The sequence below is a fragment of the Cavia porcellus genome, unplaced genomic scaffold, assembly GCF_034190915.1.
Source record: "Cavia porcellus strain 051 isolate PalLab524CR breed Dunkin Hartley unplaced genomic scaffold, mCavPor4.1 scaffold_3, whole genome shotgun sequence".
NCBI lineage: Eukaryota > Metazoa > Chordata > Mammalia > Rodentia > Caviidae > Cavia > Cavia porcellus.
In genome coordinates, this window is record NW_026947486.1 from 34,079,270 (window position 1) to 34,088,533 (window position 9,264).

The window sequence follows — 9,264 nt, forward strand, 5'->3', positions numbered from 1 at the left end:
AAGTCTCCATTTCCCATAAAAGCTTTAAGTTTAAGTTTCTTGTAATCCTCCATCCCCTTCAGCCTATATGTAATACAATGTGCTGTCCTTAACAAACATTTAACTAAAAGGAAGTTATCAAACTGGGTCAAAGTTCACAACATTCCTGTGGTTTTTGGCTTTAAAACCCAACCCTTTTAGCTGTCAGGCGAGCAGTCTCCATATTGGCTCCTGGAGGCTGTGTCGACAGGCCTGGCCTAAAATAAAGCCTCTGCTGCCCAAATTTTAATTTTGTGCTTCCTTGGATTTTATTCCAGGGTACAAGCTTTCACATTTGGGGACTCATCTGGGGTGGAAGCAAGACCCCCGACTCAATTCTGAACACCTAAAAGTAAGTACTCTGGAGGGCTTAATTAGACCACAGTCAGTTCGCACTTTGGGAGGGGACCCCCTCAATTTGGGGAGTGGGAACCTCCCGAGGACAGAATCAATTGGTTTTTTAGATGAATTTCATCCATTTGTGACTCTGCCCGGGAGGAGATCTGCTCCATTGTTTAACTTGTTAATTCCTCTAGATCCCAAAATTTGACCACTTCCAAAATTTGGCCAATTTTTGAGCAAAGGGCATTTTTGCTGCAGTTTGTATTGTCTTTGATGTCTGTCTGTGTGTGCATTTGTCCTAATTGTTCTCCTTTTGGTTACCCAAATCTAACAACACATTTTCTCCTAGAAACCCCTTCTATGAGCCCAAAATGGACAAAGGGATTTTGACAATTATTTGCATCTTATTTTTGTTCTGTCTCTTTCTCCTAATCTTATTTTTGTCTCTTAGACTCTCCCACAAAAGAAAAAAGAAACCGACATCTTTGCTGGTCATGGGGCAAGCTGAATCTAAATTCAGCACACCCCGTAGCCTTATGCTGGATCACTTCAAGGAATTCAAGGGGCGGGCTGAGGGGTAAAGCCAGATTAACAAATTTTGTCAAACAGGAATGGCCATTAGGGACCCAGCAGGTTTGGCCCCCTCCGGGTCTTTCAACATGGAGACAGCACAAGCTGCTTGCTGGTATGTTTTTGGGTCCCCTGCTCACCCTGACCAAATTGTCTATATTCAGATCTGGGTAGACATAAATTATGATGCCCCTTCCTGGATTAATCCCTCTTGCAACAAAGTCATTGTGGCCCTTAAACCAAAAGTGAAACCCAAGAAACTGCCTTCTGATCCCACCATGCTTCTGGTCCTGCCTCCGAAGAAGACCCCCTTGAACAGCTGGAGGCACTCTCACTGCCTCCCCTTCTGACCCTACTCTGACCCTCAACCTGACTCAACTGTTCCATCCACACTACTTCCCATTTGCACCCGTCAACACACATGGCCTGAGGCGTCTTCAGAGCAAAGCTCTGAGGCAGCTCCATTTTGTCCATTACGGGAGGTCCCTCGGCCAGACAGGAGCTCAATGTTTATGTACACCCCTTTCTCACTTTCAGACCTTTATAATTGGAAAGCCCCAAGTCCTCCATTTTCTAAGGACCCTGAAAATCTGATTAACCTTTTAGAATCTGTATTCTCCACCCATTGCCCCACTTGGGACAATTGCCAACAGATCCTGCACATCCTCTTCATGGCCAAAGAGAGACTGCACTTTTGCACTTGGGCAAAAAGAAGTTTGAGAACAGAGCGGATCTATATCCAATGATGAGCAGAGAACTGAACACCTGTTCCCTTCCTCCCAACCTAACTGGGACCCCAATACAGGTGAAGGTAAGTGGGATCTCGATGATTATCACCTGAGGCGTCTAGACGTGCTCCATGCTGCCACCAAGAAGCCTATCAATTTATCTCAAGTCACTGAGGTAAGACAATTAGCCGATGAATCTCCTGTTATGTTTTTAGTGTGCCTTTTAGAGGTATATAGATTACATACACCAATTAATCCAATGGCACCCAAAAACACACAAACAATTAATATTGCTTTCATGTCACAGTTAGCCCTTGATGTTAGGAAAAAGTTACTAAAGCTTGAGAGATTTGAAGGGGTGCCCCTCCACCAGTAGAGATAGCACAAAAGGTCTTTGAAAACAGAGAGATCTTGCAGGAAGCCACAAATCAAAAAATGGCCAAGGTGTTAGAATTGCTGTGTGAAAAAGAAACTAAGAGATCAGCCAATGCTAACAAGATGGAGGCCCAAGGTCAGCGACCTCCTCTAGATATAGAACAATGTGCATACTGCAAAGAGATGGGACATTGGTGTAAAGATTGCCCAATGCTAAAGGTGAAGTTAGAGAAAGAAGCAAAGGCCCTGTTGTCTCAATGAAGAGGTCAGGGCTCCTTGCCACCCCTTGAGCCCCGTATAACTCTTCAAGTGGGGGTGCAACTGGTGGACTTCCTGGTTGATACAGGAGCAACCTATTCTGTGCTAACCCAATCCTTAGGAAAGCTAACCAAGGACTCGGTTAATGTGATAGGAGCTTCAGGGGGATGAAAAGTACCCAAAAGTGACAGCTAGTTTGGTTCGACCTGGACATAAGCTGGTCCAACATGATTTTCTATGGGTACGAGAGTGCCCAGACCCTCTCCTAGGATGAGACCTCCTCCTTAAATTGCAAGTGCAAATTGATTTCTTTACAAAGGAGCCAGGGCTAAGACAGGGGACAGACTCAACCCCAGACCCTGAAGGCATCAGAATACTAGCTCTTGTCCCAGAAGGGGAAAATTACCACCCACTGAGAAACTTGTCCAGTATGCCTTAGTAGTCAGCCACAGATTTGGAGCTAGAGCTATTAGACAAATGGAAACAAGAAATTCCAGAGGTGTGGGCTGAAACCAACCCCCCAGGGTTGGCAGTCTATCAAGTGCCCCTTGTGGTGGAGCTTCTACCCCAAGCGCATCCCATTTGTTTGTGTCATTATCCAACAAGCCTACAAGCCCAACAGGGAATGAAAGTTCACATTCAGAGACTAAGGGGCAATGGTATCCTTATTCTGTGTGTCTCCCCATGGAAAACGCCTCTAATTCCAGTCCAGAAAACAGGGGCGACTGACTACCACCCTGTACAAGATCTCCGAGTAGTTAATAGATGGTCATTGACTCTGCACCCCATGTTACCTAACCCTTATACTTTACTCAGCCTCCTCAACCCAGATAACACCTGGTACTCCATTTTGGACCTCAAGGATGCCTTTTTCACTCTGCCTCTCGCCCCGGTGAGTCAACCCCTTTTTGCCTTTGAATGGGCTGACCCAGATTCAGGGCTAACGGAGCAGCTGACCTGGACTCGCTTACCTCAGGGCTTTAAGAACTTGCCTACCCTCTTTGATGAGGCATTAGCCAGAGATTTCTTTGAGTTTAAGGAAGAATACTCTGAGACAGTGCTCCTGCAGTATGTAGATAACTTATGGGTAGCCTCATCCTCCTTAGCATCCTGTAAGGAAGCAATGGAGGAGCTGTAAAAGACCTTGGGGCAATTAGGCTATAAGGTTTCAGCCAAAAAAGCCCAATTGTGCTGCCAGACTGTGACCTATTTCGGCTACAAACTGCAAGAAGGAAAAAGGACTTTATCCAAAGAAAGAATCCAGGCCATATTACAGATTCCAGCCCCAGGAACCAAAAAGCAAGTATGTGAGTTTCTGGGAGCTGTAGGATACTGTAGGCTATGGATTTTAAATTTTACTGAAATAGCCCACTCATCGTATTACTCCCTAAATGGAGAGACTCAGAAGTCATTAAACTGGACAGAAAAATGTGAACAGGCCTTCCAGCAGCTCAAGCGGGCCTTAACAGAGGCTCCAGCCCTGAGACTCCCTGACATTACCAAGCCATTCAATTTGTTCACAGATGAACTCAGGGGCATTGCCAAAGGAGTCCTAACCCAGGACATTGGCCCTTGGAAGAGGCCTATAGCCTACTTCCCCAAAAGGCTTGATCCAGTGGCAGGTGGATGGCCCCCTTGTCTAAGAATCATAGCTGCTATGGCAATGTTACTAAAAGAGGCTTAAAAACTCACTTTTGGACAGAAGATTTCTGTAGTGACCTCACACAGTTTAGAGATTCTTATCAAAACCCCTCCCTAAAAATGGCTCTCGAATGCTAGAATTTTACACTATCAGGCCCTGCTTCTAGACCCAGAGTCAGTAGTTTTCAAGACTTCTTCAGCTTTAAACCCAGCCACCCTTATGCCAGACAACAAAGTGGTGGAACAAAGGGCACCTCTCCCTGAGTGGGCTGACATCCTTGAACTGCAGCAGAATCTATAGGCTGATCTTATTGACCAGCTTTGGGAAATGCCAACTATTTCACCAATGGAAGCAGCTTCATCCAGAATGGCAAACGAGTGGCCAGGGCAGCAGTGACCACTGAAAAGAAGGTACTCTGGGTTAAGTGGTTAGAGCTTGCCCAAAAGGTGGAGCTCATTGTTTGACTGAGGTGCTAAAACTAGCAACAGGAAAGAGGGTAAACATCTATACTGACAGTAGGTATGCTTTTGCTACTGTACATGTACATGGAGCCATCTATCAGGAGCGAGGTCTCTTAACTACCACCGGGACTAAGATTAAAAATGCTCCAAAGATTCTAGACTTGCTGGCAGCTGTCTGGCTATCTCAACGAGCGGCTATTATTCATTGAAAGGCTCAACAACAGGAGATGACCCTGTCACCTTAGGAAATAATTTGGCAGATCAAGCTGCTTGAAAAATAGCAACCACATCAGGGGGCCAACTGAGGAAGTAACTGCTTTGATGGTAGCCCCTCCAACCTTGTGAGAACCAACCTACACAAAGACCTACAGTTAGCATCTCAACTTGGACGAAAGTCCCTCACCCCAGGGGGCTGGAACCAGTTACCTGATAAATGAGCACTGTTACTGGAGGCACTAGAGCAGGAGCTGTTACACCAGGCTCACCAAAATACCCATTTAAGGGGAACTAAACTTGCTGAATTGTTCAGCACTCGGTTTTTTATTCCGAAACTCTCAAAACTGACCATATCTTTGAGCTCCAGATGCCCACAGTGCTTGCTAGTCAACTCAGCCAAGAGCTCTATGCTGGATACCACCTGACACTGAGGAGTTTTTTCCAGAACATTGAGAAGTAGACTTCACATACACGGTAAAGCCCGGTTTACAGGGGCACCAAGATCTCTTGGTATTAGTAGACATCTTCACCGGCTGGGTAGATAGAGGCTTTCCCTACTAACTCTGAGTCAGACTTAGTGGTAGTTAAAAAGCTATTCCATGAGATCATACCCCGATTTGGCCTCCTACTATCAATGGGGTCCGATAATGGCCTGGCTTTCATAGCCCAAGACACCCAAAAGTTAGCCCAGGCATTAAAGATTAATTGGAAACTCAACTGTGCCTATCAGACACAAAGCTCAGAGAAAGTAGAATGTATGAACTGAACTCTCAATGACACTTTAGCCAAGCTGCCTTTAGAAACTGGTGATAATTAGGTGAGCCTTCTTCCCTTTGTGCTGTTAAGAACTAGGTGTACCCCATATGTTTCTGGAATTTCCCCCTTTGAGGCTATGTTTGGCAGACCCCCTCCACTGTTCCAAAGACTGTCAGAGGACAAATTAGTTGAAATAACTAACCAAGATCTCATTAAGTCCCTGCAGACACTCCAGCCTGTGTTGGCCTCGATCCACCAGCTGTTTAGACAAAAACACCCGGACCCACCTTCAGAGATGCCACTCAAAGCACCAATCAAGCCAGGAACCTCTGTCCTAGTGTGACATCACCATCGAGACTCCCTCAAACCCTGTTGGGAAGGACCCTTCACCGTCATGCTCAGTACCCCCACTGCCATCAAGGTAGCAGGAAAATCTGCATGGATTCAGCACACTCACGTAAAGCCACTGGAAACATTGGACAATGAGGGAAATACTCAGTGGACTATACAACAGACTGGTGACCCCTTGAAGTTAAAATTGACTAAACATAGTTAGATTATACCAGTCATAAACTTTAGCTTGCTTGCTTTTGCTCCTTCTGTGTCACTGCTGGGATTTTTAATAACATTGATGCTGGCCTTGCACAGTGGCTTTGGTCCCCCTGTAAGCAAAGAACAATTGTTGAGATCTTTGTATGGGAACCCCTGTGATTGTGAAGGAGGCTACACTAAAGTTAAAGACACCAGCTGGGCTGAAGTATACATACAATAGAAAAAAGATCATGGTCCTTCCCACATAAATGATAAATTAACTGGCCAAGGATTGGCCTCAGTCACAACATCAGAGGGGAATGTTGTAACCTAGTTCTAAACAATTCATCTACTTTCTGTTCTGTATGTGTTGTTTCAATAGAGATTAAAATTCCATCTCCAGTAAAGATTTAAATTTCAGCTCCTTGTAAAGCCTCCTCACCTCCCCATTCTTTTTAAGTCTCCATTTCCCATAAAAGCTTTGTTTCAGTTTCTTGTAATACCGTCACACCCTTCAATACAATGTGCTGTCCTTAAGAAACGTTTAACTACAAGGAAGTTATCAAACTGGGTCAAAGTTCACAATATTCCTGTGGTTTTCGGCTTTAAAACCCAACTCTTTTAGCAGTAAGGTGAGCAGTCTCCATATTGGCTCCTGGAGGCTGTGTCACCAGGCCTGGCCTAAAATAAAGCCTTTGCTCCCCAAATTTTAATTTCTTGCTTCCTTGGATTTTATTCCAGCATCCAAACTATCACAAAAACTGTATTGTCATTCATCATGAGACAAATTTTTTGTATCATAATAAAATGCCACTATGTAGACTACAGTCAGAAAGACACAGAAGAACAACTGTTGCTGAAGATGTGAAGAAAACTCGGTAATTTTAGATAGAAGATGGACAGTCATGTTAGACAACATCATGACACTTTCTATACATATGAAACCCAAAGGTATTTTCCAGTACATTTCTATGTCTAAACAAAATACTTCATGTGCAGTACATAATACAAAGTTTTACCTTAGCTTAGAGTTTTGGGCTAATGTTGGAAATTTAAATCTGATAATGTCTTTCTTGCTAACAAAGACTCAAGGTCACCACACTGTGCATCACATAAGGATATTCTAAGAGTGCAGTAGGTGCTCTTCTCTCATGGTCTCAGTTTCAAGACCTGCATTCATCATAAGAACTCCAAAACTCTTACATGTTTCTAACTGCCTCCTATGTAACCCAACTGACTACATTTACTCTGCTATTTCACCTATTAGAATACAACTAGGTGTTCACCTAGTTTTCTAAACAGTGGAAATTTGGTTTTGTCATAAATTTTGAATGGAAAATCCATATATAATCGTAATTATATATTACTCATTAACAACTTAGTTATGTGCACTAGAGTTATGAAGACTAAATACACAGCAAAAATTTGTTCATGAATGTTGAAGTTACAGATAGGTAAATACTGAGAGGCAGTACAAAAGGGAGAAGGCCCAAGACAGAGCCACTTCTGAGATGAAGTGAACTGGGGCTGTAGTGATGGATGAGCTGATAAAAATCAGGCCACCAGATGGAGACAAGATGGTTAGGCCCACAAGCCTCAGGACAAATAACAGCTCAAAGTTGTGTTATAACTAGGGCTTTCTGTCCAGTAAGCCTGAATATTATAACAAACAAGTAGGTTGATGACCAGAACACCCTGACCCTTACTCCTACTCCTTTCAGAAATGCTTTTGCTCTTTTTTTATGCACTAAGTTACAGATAAACAAAATTAATGATTCCTGCTGATGAATACTTGCTACGTGCCTTGTTTCAATGTTAGTCAAGCAACTGAACTAAAATCCAGTAGGATAATTTTAGCTTGATCCAAAGTAATGTGAAATGGTTTTACCGTACACAAAACCACTGGACAACTCAATTTTACCTATAAAACCCCCTAGAGGCTCATTTGCAACCCACTTTCATGCTGCCCCTTCTGCTCACAGGAGCTGTTGGGTTTCATGAACATTCTAACTTGCCTTCTGTCTCCATTCTTTGCTGACATGAAATGTGAACTTGCAACAGTTAAGAGGTTAGAATTCACTTTACATTGATATTTGTAACTTAGTTTTTAACTCGTCCATCAAAGCTAAAAGGTAGAAACAAATAAGTGGAATAGTCACAATGGATGGATAAACAAAACTTTAAGCTTCCCATATTATTCATTCATAGAAATAAATGATTTCCTGAAAAATGTCACATTATAAATCCATCTTGGAAGTGTTGTGCAAAAAAAGGCAGACATACAAACAGTGCTGAATCATCCACTCACACAATTATCATAGCCTTAACCTTCACTGTAGTGAAAGCTAAAAATGAGAGACCAAAATATTAAGTTCTTAACCCAAAGTTAAACAACTAACTGGCTATAAGAAAGATCTGTAGAGCTGCAAAGGGGCACGGTTGATCAGGTATAGTACTTCTCATAGTAAGCACATTTTAGAAAACATCTATTTGATTTGAGCATGTAACTGGCTTGTAAGAAAGACCTGTGGAGCTGCAAAGGGGCATGGTTCATCAGGTATAGTATTTCTCATAGTGAGCACATTTTAGAAAACACCTATTTGATTTGAGCATTTAATATAATATGTTCTCTAAGAGTATTCATGTTTTCATTGAACTGGCTGTAAGAAAGATTTGTGGAGCTGCAAAAGGGGATGGTTGATTAGGTATAGTATTTGTCATAGTGAGCAAATTATAGAAAACACCTATTTGATTTGAGCATTTAATATAATTTGTTCTCTAAGAGTATTCATGTTTTCATTGAACTGGCTGTAAGAAAGATTTGTGGAGCTGCAAAAAGGGATGGTTGATCAGGTATAGTATTTCTCATAGTGAGCAAATTATAGAAAACACCTATTTGATTTGAGCATTTAATATAATATGTTCTCTAAGAGTATTCATGTTTTCATTGAGAACTTCAACATTTTGACTTATTTTAAACCTGTATATTCACCATTCAATCCAGATAACTTATTTGCCTTTGAAATGAAGGAGGGTGGGAACACTATACATTTGCAAACTCAGTTTCTTGGAGAATAAAATAAGGGGGTCACAATTTAGAAGGAGGTTTTATTGGTATGAAAATACCAGAGGATTGCAAATATCTTAAGAAATTTCCCTGAAATACAAGTAGTAAACATCACATCTTTACTCAGATAGAGATAGACCTACTTTAGGTTGGGGATGTAGCTCAGCAACAAGCGCGAGGTCAGGAATTCAATCCCCGGTACCACAAAAAAAAAAAAAAAAAAGAAAGAAAAAAAAAAAGAAATAGACCTATTTCCATTAACATACATATGTAGATAGTTTTGGTGGCAAGTTTACCATG

At 42.2% G+C, this 9,264-nt stretch overlaps 1 long non-coding RNA gene across 2 annotated transcripts; it reads left to right on the plus strand.

Moving 5' to 3' along the window:
• Nucleotides 1-208: 208 nt before the first annotated feature.
• LOC134475449 (uncharacterized) lies at nucleotides 209-6,619 on the plus strand. 2 transcript variants are annotated; one of them, XR_010046580.1, is made up of 5 exons: nucleotides 209-370; nucleotides 970-1,045; nucleotides 1,584-1,741; nucleotides 3,108-3,183; nucleotides 5,593-6,619. It is a non-coding gene; the product is annotated as an uncharacterized LOC134475449 (long non-coding RNA). The 2 variants fall into 2 exon arrangements; XR_010046579.1 differs by having other exon boundaries at nucleotides 1,584-3,183.
• Nucleotides 6,620-9,264: the final 2,645 nt, after the last annotated feature.